The sequence below is a fragment of the Hesperophylax consimilis genome, chromosome 4 (assembly GCF_061612785.1).
Source record: "Hesperophylax consimilis isolate HC1 chromosome 4, BYU_Hcon_1.0, whole genome shotgun sequence".
NCBI lineage: Eukaryota > Metazoa > Arthropoda > Insecta > Trichoptera > Limnephilidae > Hesperophylax > Hesperophylax consimilis.
The window spans coordinates 30,617,480-30,631,019 of NC_142839.1; the positions used below are offsets into that span (position 1 = coordinate 30,617,480).

At 32.0% G+C, this 13,540-nt stretch overlaps 1 protein-coding gene across 8 annotated transcripts in view; it reads left to right on the forward strand.

Annotated features, from left to right (window-relative positions):
- Positions 1–13,540, forward strand: part of LOC149424522 (dual specificity calcium/calmodulin-dependent 3',5'-cyclic nucleotide phosphodiesterase 1A-like) — a 618,560-nt gene that overhangs the window by 406,043 nt on the left and 198,977 nt on the right. The window lies entirely within an intron of this gene.

Genomic DNA, 13,540 nt, shown 5'->3' on the forward strand with positions numbered 1-13,540 from the left:
AAATATTTGACGTATTCTGATATTCAACCATATATTATAAGTGTTATTCATTACTTTTTTTCTTCTTCTTTCGCATGGTGGTGGGCTCAGAGCAAGACATGTAGGTCTGCAAGCCTTTCTAACTGTGGAGTCGCCTAGTGGACCTGATCGATTTCGCCGCTCTGTATGGAGCGGACATTCGTTGACTACAACATGATTGGTGGTCCGCACCGCACCACATTCACACATCGCAGACTCTTTGAGGCTTCACCTATAACGGCTGTGGGATCACATTATCCTATTGATGGAGGAATACAGTTTCGATGGCAGCAAGAACACTGGCTGTCTCTCAGTGGGGTCACATACGAAATGGGTATATCTCTCATCACCACTCAAGTTTTCAACTATATTTTGGAGTGATAGCTAGCCGGAAGTGACTCTCTCCTTTCTTTTAGAATTTTTTGTAGGACTTCCTTTGGTATGCATGGTAAGAGACGACATCACTGTGCAAAGACGTCGAGAGGAGTAAATGTCTCGCTGATGGTTCGCATTGTGGCATTAATCTGAACGACAACGATGGAAGTATGGGCGCTAGCCCATTCTGGTGCGCAGTATTCAGCTGTTGAGGGTGTTGAACAGTTCGTTCTGAGCGTGTTGGTATGGCATTCTCAGCTGCTTCCAGCTAGCTCATAAAATAAGCAGACAGTTTCATTAAGTCAGCACGTTAAGAGAAAGTCTTCACTTCCTTCTACATACAAAACATAAATTTTGATTATAAGCCAAAATACACAATAAAATCTAACTTTATCTAGTAAAAAATGCCAAATTTGTCTCTTAAATCATTTAAAATTGAATTTTTTACTGCTGTAAATATCATAATTTAAAACATACATAAATAAAATAGCACAGATCCGTGCAAGATAAAACTTTTCACCCAACTAATAATTTTTTAGATTGGTTCGGTATTTTGGCCTCAAATCCAACATCAAGTTTTTTATGAAAAGGCAGCACATGTTTGTTATAGTGGATAAATTATTGATTTTTGGCTTTCAAATATTGCTGAGTGAATTTTCTAATACACGTAATATATTTTTTTTATTACTACGTTCACGAGCTCAGTAAAACAATTAATATGTATGATTTAAGATTTTCACGGCCAAAAGTATTTTTGTTTTTTTGTTTTTGGGGTGTTATGCCGTGTTGCACTAGCTCCTTCTTTAGCCAACGTTTCAAATCTGCCCTGATGATGGACACTGTAACGTTGGCTAATGAAGGAGTTAGCGCAACACGGCATAACCCCCCAAAAACATAAAAATAACAAAAAAAACCATTAATATGTGTTTCTTTCGAACTAAGAGAATGAAGCAGAAAATCTCTTTGATGTGTCGATGTCTCTTCTCTTATGTTACTTCTTGTTTCTTCTTGTCTCACTACAATCAATTATTCCCTTGCATAGATTTTTTATTTTTTATTTATTATTTTTATTTTTATTTATTTCTTTGTTCAATTTATGTTTATGTATTAACTTAAATGTAAGCTTTTATGGCAGGCAGAGCATTGCACACACCGCTCTGTCCAGCTGAAATAAATTATTATTATTATTATTATTATTATAAACATGCTAATAAAAATAATTTAGTTAACTCGACCCGCATTATTTTAATTAATAATTTTATCATTTCGTATATAGTCATAATCTCAAACCATAAAACTCTTTTAAAGAAACTATCCAATATTGGAAATAAAAATAAGTGTCTCATGCTACTGCAATACTATATACCAAATTGTCAACAATGTACAAACATTGGAGAGTGCTTGAGCCAATTTTGATATTTTTCAACATGATGTTCCACAAGGAACAGTACACTTTCTAGTGTGTAATAAGTGACGTATGTAATATTTATATACGTAACATATTCTCCTTTGGCGATGATTCTGCAATAACAGTTAATGCAGAAACATGGGGATATACAATCATAAATCTAACAAATGGTTACCGGATAAATCATCAAAATGATAATTCATCACATCTAAAAAGTTATATGAAGTCATGGAAAGCGATGAAACAAAAACTTTATTAACTAGGTTAAGTAGGTTAGGTTAGGTTAGGTTAGGTTAGGTTAGGTTAGGTTAGGTTAGGTTTAATTTATTTTTTTCCATCGTTTTTATTGACTTTATATCACTTTTTAAAGGTGTGTTGAATTGTCGATGTGATGATCAATAATTGGTTGGGGCGGAACCTACAATAATCAGATAACACCCCTGGAAATTGCAGTAAAGTAATTATCACGATATTTGAACATAAAAAGGATGTGTCTCAGGTGGGCGGGCGACGGCTTCGAATGGATTGTAACACCAATCTACAGTTTTATTTCGAGATTGAAGAAATTTTGCACACTTAAGCATAAAACAAGAGGAAGGTCATTGTCTGCATGAGATTTCGAAACACCACCCCATCCTATTTACCACATCTTAAAGCAGAATTTTGATAGTTATCGGTTCACATTTGACTTTAAAAATAAGAAACGGTGAATTGTGGGAGGTAAGTTTCCTTGCGGTGATTTTACCGGCTACCGACCCCTTCAAATATACAAGAACCTCCTAATATCCCTCTTCCTCTTCTACTTAACACCCCCCACTTTTTTCAGTCTCACAATAAACCCCAAATTAATGGAGCAATAGTTCCACTTTTCTCCAGGTAATTAAAATAGTCTCACGTAAAAAAATGGATCGCTTTCTTATAATTTATTAGCAGCCAACCGGCAAAGGCAACTTATTAGAAGGGACGCGATTGTGTATTATTTTAACATAAAAATCCAGTACAATATTTGAAATTCTAATTCTGTTTTTCCACTACATCTTGGTTGAAAGTCCCTGTCTAGGCTACTTTTTAATTACCATAATGATTACAATCCTGACTCACATAGGTAAGTATCTCTTCTGTTGCAAAAATTATTTAAATTACCAAAGCTGCTTTTCCTATCACAGATTTTCTTATCTTATCATAAAATCTCACTTCAAAGGTATATGTTCTGTTATTCAAACATGTGTTGCTATTCCCGTAATCGGGTTACATTGTGTATTCAGGGGAGTGCTTTACATATTATTAAAGCGTTTCGAAGTGATTTTTTCCAGATATTTATAAAAATGTGTTGGATAGGTGTTAATAATAATTATGGTCTATAATAATAATTGTAGACTTTGCAGGGGTGCCCAGATTCACTGGGTGAGGTTTGTATAGGTCTGGGCGACGGATGCTTCTGCCCACCTGCTGCGTGATGAGCCACGGATTCATAGTGTACGAACACAAAGAACGCGTGTTTCGGCTTTCAGATTAGCCGGTGAGTAGGCGGCTGACTGACGCAGGCGCGCCGACAAGAATGTTTGTATCTAAACGAGTGAGAACGCACATAGTGAAGGCAGGTTCAGATTTGTTTCCGCGCGCTGGCGCGCCGAGAAGCTTTACCGGAATGAATTCTTAATTCCGGCTCGCCTGTGCGGCCGGTTAGTTAAGCTTGTTTTGGAAGCTAGTGTCAATACATAAACAAGTCCTGTCAAAATGAGCGACTTACTAATTGCTGCTGTTTTTAACAAATCGCCGATCTGTGATAAAAGAAACAGTTTACATAGCAACAGAAATGTCACGAGTGATATAAGGTATATTTAAAAAATCTTTCTTCATCCGCTTTAAGCTCACTAAACAAGTGATGATATTCAGCATGACTTTTCTACTACTATTAATTGGATGAATACCAATTGTTTTATTTCTTAATTTCACGAAATAATTCTACAAAAGTAAAAAAAACTTCTTCCGACGAGCTTGACATTTTGTTAAAACTGACAGCTGCTATCAGACTACCGCGCAAACCCGCGATTTCACCGGCGTTCTATGTGTCCACAACTCGGCGCCTATCTTCTCCGGCGGACTCAGGCTGTGGAGTGCTGGTATTCTGAAAGCCGAAACACGCGTTCTTTGTGTTCGTACACATACGTCCGTCACTCTTGGACGCACTGACCCCAGTTTTCTTGGAAAATTATTTTCCTGTGTGCTAATGTGAAAATAAATATAAACATATAAGTGCTTCTGATATGTAACATTTATATGTATTTAATGTTGGAAATTATTTTCCTGTGTGCTAATGTGAAAAAAATATGTAAACATGTAAGTGCTTCTAATATGTAACATTTATATGTATTTATTGTTGGAAATTATTTTCCTGTGTGCTAATGTGAAAAAAAAATATATATAAATATAAGTGCTTCTAATTTGTAACATTTGTAAGTATTTACTGTTGGTTTTATTATTAAAACATAATAAAATATTAACATGCTACTTTCACCATCTAATAACAATTTCAAACAATTTTTAGTGTATGTAAATAAATTGTATCATACATGACTTTCTGCCATGTCTTGTGGCCAAACCAGAATAGCCAGATATTTTACTACCATCGTCTTCCGCTACTCCTTCCCAACTTCCTTCAACATTCCTTAAACGAGGACCTTGAATTTCAACAATGAGTATTTTTGTGTTGATCTGTAGGTTATTGCAATAATGCTATTAACTATATGCGACATGTTTAAGGCCGGGTTTATTCATCCTAAAACCGTGTTTGATCCTAAGCCTTACGGACTTAGTGAGATTATTCCACATGATTCCTTATCAAATAGATAATAACTGTATTTCGCAAGCGCTTTTTTGTGTTCACACTTGTAAAAATTAGTATTGTCGCATGATTATATCTGACGTACAAGACTCTATGTCACTTCAACCCTTTACGGCATGCTGGATTCGTTCCATCATTTTTTACCACGTTTGACGTCCTCCATGGTCGAGCGGCAAGGCCCTCACTAGCAATTCGAAGGTCGCTGGTTCGAACCCCAGCGGGCGTAAGTAAATTAAATTTGATGAATTTATGATATTACAAATTTCTTTTATTTAAAAATAATATATATTGTGAATATTCGCGGCACGCTCTAGGGTGGAAAAAATTGCCTTGGTGTAAGACCACCATTCAGAATAAAAATATTGCTTGTAATGGCTTTAGCCGCTGTTAAAAATAATATGTAATGTATAGCACGCTAGCCATATTTATTACTATCTCAGGGATCGCGAGTTCAGGCCATCTCTCAAGAAACCATCGAAATGAAAATACGAAATTACAAATACATTATTACGAAATCATCTTAACTTAACTTAAATTTATTGCATGGAACAATTTTATGGTGGAAGTTACTGGCTCTGTGTCATTACGTTTGTTAAAGGTACCATATATTTAAAGCGCTCACTGCTGTAAACCGATCCGAGATATTTGGGTTGCTGCTTTGGTCTCCATCGCGTGGTTTAACCTTCCAGATTTTAGAGTAAATCTGCATTCGGCCTCGCCGCTATGTGTGGGTGATCCCTAGGTCGTCTCCCGACTCCCACAACTGAAGTCAACGACTCTCTGAACTAAAGTGCCAAGTTCTCCCAACTCAAGTCCCGTCGTCCTATTTATTCCCGCTTCCCCTCATGTTTCGTCTCTCCCCCTCTTATTTCCCCGTCGTCCGTAGTTAATCATTCCTTTTATGTGCATGATTTTTGCGTTAGAGCTTATCCCTCATCCCTTGATCACCATATAAGGGAATAGCATGTGACCAAGGCACATTTTACAATATATTGCTGCGTGATCGATGTGGTGGTGTATCTTCTATGATTTGTAGTCCTGGGGATGCTTGATTAATGAAGGTTATGGGCAACTCATAATACCGTGTTTGTTGACCAACCTAAATTCCAGGTATTCTCCCACCTTCTTTTTCCCCATTTCCTCCCCCTTACCACTACCTTCAACCTTACTAAATGCCCCAATTGGGGATGTAATAGTCTCACTGGCTCCAGGCGGTTAGAAGCAGTCGGGACTATGCGATATTCACATAAAAAGGACGACTTTGGTTAATAGTGGGAGTCAACTTCATGCCTTATCGGGTTTCTATGAAATATCATGTTGTTACCTTGTGTGGCACCACGTATAAAAGTTGAGAGTATGATAAGATGTTCCGTAGGAAACAAAAACACTTTCCAGAACAAAATCACAATCCCTATTTCCTACTCATATCTAAATTGGTTTATTTGTTTTTATTTTAATGTAATTGTTTTGTGAACAATATGGAAGTAGTCTCAAAATCAATACCATATATCTAACCAAGAATATGTTAAATCAAATGAAAGAACGGCAGTGATGTCTAATATTATTGCCAATGTTTAAAGTTCTGCAACTATGTAGATAAAAAAAGTAGTTAATTACGAAAAATTAAAATAGTTTCAATATCAATTTCAATATAATTCTCACTAATTTGTTTCATCAAAAAATATAACGCCAGTTCTGTTTATCCATTGCACAGACCTCTCCACCTAGATAACTAGTAGTTTACAGTACATATCGCGTCCAAGAATTATATGTTTATGATTATAATGCCTGTATTTCTTATTTTCTCTTATTTCATAATTCGTAATCAAATTCCCAGATTTTTAAGTAGATACTCTAGTACCTATCAATAAACCTTTTTTTCAATTTTTTTACATACTTCTTACAAAACTGAGTAATATTCAGTTCGGTTGTAAGAAATCTCTTATTTTAATACATTCATATTTTTAATACATTCAATATTATTAGTAAGTTTTGTTTGTAAAACTTAGCTTTACTTGATATGTCTATTTCATTTAAACGCCCATAGGGCTTTTACATACAAGGCAATTTCTCAAATACAATAAAAATAAAGAGTTAAATATATATATATTTATTTATATTTTTATATCTATATTTTTTTTTAAATTTTTATTGAAACATATAAACAAGGTTACAATTTTTTAACAATATAAAAACCAATATTTCAATCACTCTCCTAATAAAGCAGCTGCTTGTGTTTAGGAGAGGACAACAAAAATATTTTTACATTTGTTTAAATTAAACAAAAAATATTAGAAATAAAACAAAAAATAACAATAAAAGTAATAAAAATATAGGTTAGTTAATAAATGATTCAAAGAATTGAAAAGGCAAAAACATATTTCTTAACAATAAGTAAAGTTATGAGGTGGTACAAGAGTATTTTAATTTAATTTTTTTTAATATTTTTCGTAGTTTTCTTCCGATCGTATATCAAGGGGGAATTTATCAAATAATTTTACACCCTTGAATATATAGTGATGTTGTGCTGTTGTGGTTCGTGCTAGTGGCACGGTTAGTCCTCCAACAGATATTATTCTTTTGCTAATATTCAATTGTGGTAAATTATTTTTACTAAAGAAATCTTTATGTATTTGTAAAAGTGCAATTTCGTCATAAATTTTTGTAAGTGGGGGAACCGGGAAATCTTGAAAAAAGTCATATATGTTGCAGTATGAATGTTATGTGATGCGTTTTGTATGTAGTATATTGAAATTAGGTTTTATTTTGAACGATTATTTTTTAGGGTATTTTGTTAAGCATATTTCATAATATTATACATTCATAGATACAAAGGAATCGGTTTTCATACCTCTTTTTCTACCGAGATAGAACCTGACTTTGACTTTGACCAAAATGTGTCTTTTTATGTCTTTAGATAATGAGTTAAGCATTTCAATGTTTTTATTCCTCTTTGTTCTATCTCCGTACACATTTTGTGATTTGTTCATTTGAAACATTTGTGCTTCTCTATGCCTAGAGGAAAGGAACAAGCGGCGTTTCGCACCATTTGCGGTTGCTTCTTTCCTTTCCCATAATTCGCGGCTCGGCGAATTCTTTTGACGTGCTTATACTCACCCTTATATAACGTGATCTCCTGTTTATAGATATCATTATAAGAATATTTTTTTATAATCGCCCTCAAATAATCGGATTGTTCTCCCTGATTTCATCTATACTATTTTAATTAAGTATGTTAATCCATAACTATTTACTCCGCATCCCATAATTGATTCCACTAATGCGTTATATATGCAGTATAATATTATTTTTATCGACAAGATTGTTAAGTTGATTAAATTAGATTAATATGTATCTTAATCTATTACAATGTGAATTGACCAGTTAACATCTAAACAGTTAACATCAGTTGACATCTATTGTAAGACCGACAAATTTATAGTGGTACACTTTTTCTACGTTGGGCATTTTCATTGCAAATAATGTTTTTGGTATGTCAACAGTCGTACGTACGATTGTTTATTAACATTTTTTTTATTCTGAGAACTTGCATATGGTGAGTGTATAAGCATATATTTAATTTTTTGGCATTAATAATACCGTTGTCGTGGGACCACAACATCTGTTTGCAAAATTTCCTCAATTTTGTGGATCCTTTTCAACGCATATAAAGTAAGTGTCTTCCGCAAAAAAATAATATTTACAATGTTTATTACCTTTGGAAGACAATTAGTTTGCATTATACAACATTTAACATGTTTAATTTCAAATTTTTCAAAGAAAAGTCACTATGTAAATGACAAATCTTTTTTCAAACTTTCTTGAAGCATGATATTGAAAAATGCGAAAATATACCAAATAATATGCGAAAAAGGAAGTCCAAATAAACACGACAATTTAACATTTAAAAAGGGGTTTTTACTGAACCAAAGTCATTTAGTCTACTAAAAGTAAGTAAGTTGCTTGAATAAAGTGGATGCATTGGAGGGGCCCCACCACTTTCTTAACCAAGTTAAAAGGAAACTGATTATTTACCTCCTTCATCGTACACGTCAAGAATTTAATTTTGTTAGTAAAGCGAAGCTACATTTAATTAATATGAACGACTTTAGACCCTTGGGTGTAACTGCATTCAGCGTTTTTTAGTACATATACATATTTAAACTCAATAAAAAATATATAGTAAATAAAACAATTTTAAATAATTTCTCGTCGATTTAAATCGAAACAAAGGTAAAAAGTTTATAATTGAAATTATATGCACATATTGAAAACAATAAGATGATAGCTGGAGAAGCTGTAAGCGTTGTTATAGGGCTGTTCCATCGTGAATTTGCTTAATTATTAGTCTGGTAGCAAACACAACCGCCTAAAACCAGTTCACTGAGAGTTTTTATGAAGAATTCTGAATTGAAGAAGAGAGGAGAAACTCCTGAAGACTCTAAGTGAAATAAAATGATTCTCGATTTACTAGAAAGGAGGCATCAGACTTATGTTAATATTCCTCATGCACGCACATAACGTTGGGGGAGGCGCCAGTGGGTTATGATATTATCTTAGCCTGACTGATTGCAGGGTCAGGGTCTATTCATTCCCGTGAAAGGGAGAGTTATAAATAAAATACAAAACAGAACAGCTACCACGAGGTAAACCTGTTAGTGTTAGTTAATACAAATAAAAAAAGAAAGAATATTATCAAATAAATAATCAAATTAAATAATCATTTAGTGGGCATCAGCAATAATTTAATTTGAACTGAAAACATTAAAAAATATTATCAGCTTTGCACAGCAGTTCAATAACATGATAACATTGGTTATAATTAGAATTTTATTATTTCATTTAGTATGTAATAATCAGAACCAGAGTTAAACATTATAATACACCAACGCAAATGTGGCAGAACTAACCGCAATCAAACTTGTCCTATCTTTAGTCAAACATCCAAAATCAAATATCTTGGTGTATATATATATAGATCAACATTTTAAATGGAAACACATATTTGTGAACTCGTCAAAAGGATTAGGAAATGTATTTATATATTTATAAGAAATATTCTTAGACTAGAAAACCTAAAAAGAGTGTACTATGCGATTGTTCAATCTATATTACAATATGGTATTATTGGTTGGGGAGGAACATAATATAATAAAAATTTTAACCCACTTAAAGAAGTTCAAAGATTGGTAATCAAAGTAATTTTGAAAAAAACCGTCAAAATTTTCTACTGAAATTCTTTTTTCAATTTTCAAAGTACCTACCTACCTACAGTAGACAAAATGTATGAAAAATATTCAATACTTCAAATTTACAAATAAATACAGTCAAATACTCAATTCAATATTATTATTCAACTTGCAATTCAATACATCAGCAAGATACCAGAAAACTATTAAAATCCCAAAATTTAACACTAAGCTCATTCAAAATACCTATCTTTATCTAGGCATAATTTATTTTAATAACCTTCCATTAAATTTAAAAAATATCGAAAATATTAAAAAATTACACCTTAAATTAAAAAATTACCTTAAACTATTATAAGTCCAAAATACGTTCACTACTTACATCTAGAAGTAATATTGTTTAAATCTTGTGTTGTTTCTTAATAATTTATTTACCTTAATACTAAAATATATATAATTGAACTAGAATTCCCTAACCAAACACAAAAGCATTGTCTCTTTATGGTGAGGAAAGGCTACTTTAATTTCTATTGTTTTATATCCTGTATACTTATCTATGTAAAAAAATATATTTTTTTAAATATTAAATTTAAAAAAAAATTAAAAAATTGGTAAACCATGGGTAAACACAAACTATCATGAATTGATCAGTTAGACAAGCTTACAAAAAACATATAAACTCTGATGGTAAACACAAGCTTTGGACAAAGACGCCACAAATACCAGGCAATAAAAGCATTCAACCCGAACTTGTTTTTTATGCTTCCGATTTTGTTGTCCAGTTTAAATCTTCCCCATAGGAAAAACTAAACCCTTCCACTCACTTTTCCACAAATGATCAGCTAGTCAATCAACACAATGCAAGTGCATTATATAAGTGAAATAAATACAAAACAATACAAGAACAACAACACGTCAACTCACCAGAGATCAAATGGGAAAAAAATTCACCGACTCCAGATATTTTCATATCAGAGGGTTCGGCTCGGTAGAACTTCTAACAGGGCCTATAAATCTTACTGATCCCTCAACATACATATTTAAAAAATCTTTCGTTATCCTACATGTATTCAATATGACCGACTTTTGCATCTTTATATATAAATTTTTTGATATATCTAATACGCCTAAATTTTTAATGAGAGAGCTAGGTATAATGCCAGTAGCCGAAATAACGAACGGTAATATTTTTATAGTCTGAGAATGCCAAATTCTTTTAATCTCATTTCCTAAATCTGTTTATTTTCTTATTTTTTCATTAACAGATTTTTGAATATTACAGGAATTTGGAATAGCGACATCAATGATATAAGTGATTTTTTTAATTTTGTCATGTAAAACTATATCGGGTCTATTATGTCTAATCGTTCGGTCTGTTAGTATAGTTTTATCATATTATATTTTATAAAATTCGTTTTCTAAAAATGAATTTGGTTCGTATTTATAATATGGTATTATATTACAGCAGTCAATCAAGTTATGCTTAATTACCAAACTTTGGTGAATTATTTTTTAAACTTGATTGTGCCTAAATGTATATTTGGACGGTGCTAATATAGAACATCCCGATATAATATGTTCTATAGTTTCCGGAAAAACCAAAAATTTTCTACATAAATCATCAATTTGATTTGTATCTTTGATTATATGCCTCCTATAATTTTTAGTATTAATGACTCTATCCTGAATTGCAAGCATAAATCCTTCTATTTCTGCGCTCAACTCTCCAATACTCAACCATTTGTTTGACGAAAATGTGTCGACATACGTTTGGTTGAGATAATTGAAGTGTTTTGCGTGTAAAATTTTATTTGACCACGAATCTAATAATTCCTGGTTGGGATTTATAAAAATTTTGGCATTCTGATCGTATAAATTTAAAGGTGTAATATTTCTATCTGCCTTGCAAATTATTTTGTGCATTTCTGAGCTATGAGCTTTCCTATGGAAAAAAGTTCTTATCATTTCTACCTGATTATGTTTCAAAGAAGTTATTTTGACTATACCTCTACCACCTAAATTTCTAGGTAAATTTATTCGTTCTATAGCTGAATTTGGATGATGGCAATTAAACTTTGTTAGCTTAGTTCTAATTAATCTTTCTAAGTTTTCTAAATCTGTATTAGACCATTTAATTATGCCAAATGCGTACGTTAATAGAGGTATTGCCCAAGTATTTATTGCTTTTACTAAATTTTTAGCAGATAGATTGCATTTTAAAATTTTCCTGATCCTTGTTTGAAATTTAATCCTAATATCATTTTTAATACTAGTATGGTCTAATCTATTTGATTGTGGGTATCCTAAATACTTATAAACCTCATCCCTTTTCATACTAGTAATTTGGAAATTTCTAAATATACTCTCGTCCCCATCTACAATTTTGCCTTTCTCTATATGGATCGTTCTACATTTATCTAAACCAAAAGTCATTTTGAAATCATCTGAAAAGTTTTTAACTACCTCGATCATTATCACTAAATTTTGTTCAGAATTCGAAAATAGTTTTATATCATCCATAAATAATAAATGCGAAATTGTACTACTCTCCCTTATATTACCCTTAACTTTTATTCCAAACTTGCTTTTAATTAACATTTTAGATAGAGGATTCAATGCTAAGCAAAACCAAAGAGGACTCAATGAGTCTCCTTGAAAAATCCCTCTTTTAATTGAAATGCCCGGTATTACTATTTTCTTACCTTTTAAATTGATAAGTAAATTGGTATTCCAAAAGGACATAATATTTTCCAAAAAGCTAATAATATATATATTTATTATATTTTTAATTTTATATATATTTAATACTTTGATCAGCCACGAGTGCGGGACACTATCGAATGCCTTTTGGTAGTCTATATAGCAAGTATGTAAATTACGTTTTCGAGTTTGAATCTGTTTTAGAATTACAGAATCAATAACTAATTGTTCTTTACATCCCATATGTTTTCTGCGACAACCTTTTTGTTGTTCAGATAAAATATTTTTTCATCTAAATGAGTATATATTAAATCTGTTAAACAAGAGGTTAAAAATTTGTATATTGTCGGTAAACATGTAATGGGTCTGTACTGAGAGGGATTATTAATATTTTCGCTTTTGGGTAACATATTATAAGTAATGCCCTTAGTTAGAAAATTTGGAAAATTTTGAGGTTGACTGACAAATTTTGAAAGATTTTTTGCCAAAAGAGGATGTAAAGTAGTCAGACGTTTGTACCAAAAATTATGTATCCAATCGCAACCCGTGGCTTTCCAATTATGAGTATTTTTAATAATTTTGGTTAACAATTCAACCGATATATTAGAAAAACTCATTTGTTCAATGCCTGAAAAATTGAGTTCTTCATTTTCTATCCAGGGAGTTGACTCGTTATGTTTTATATCTTTACTCCAAATTTTAGTCCAAAAATCGCGCATATCTGATTCAGATGGCAACGGAATATTATTATTCGAAATAATATTTGTTTATCGTTAAGTTTGGAATAAAATATTTTTTCATTTTTCTGGAATAATCTATTATTATTTTTTTTATTATACGTATAATTATATCTTTTTAATCTACTAGCTTTTACGCCTAATTTTTGTTTTAATAAATCCAATAAATCATTTATTATATTTTCATTATTATGACTATCAATGTTATAACCAAATTTTCTACCAATTTCATCTACACGTCTCAAAATTTTCCTACTTCTATTTCCAT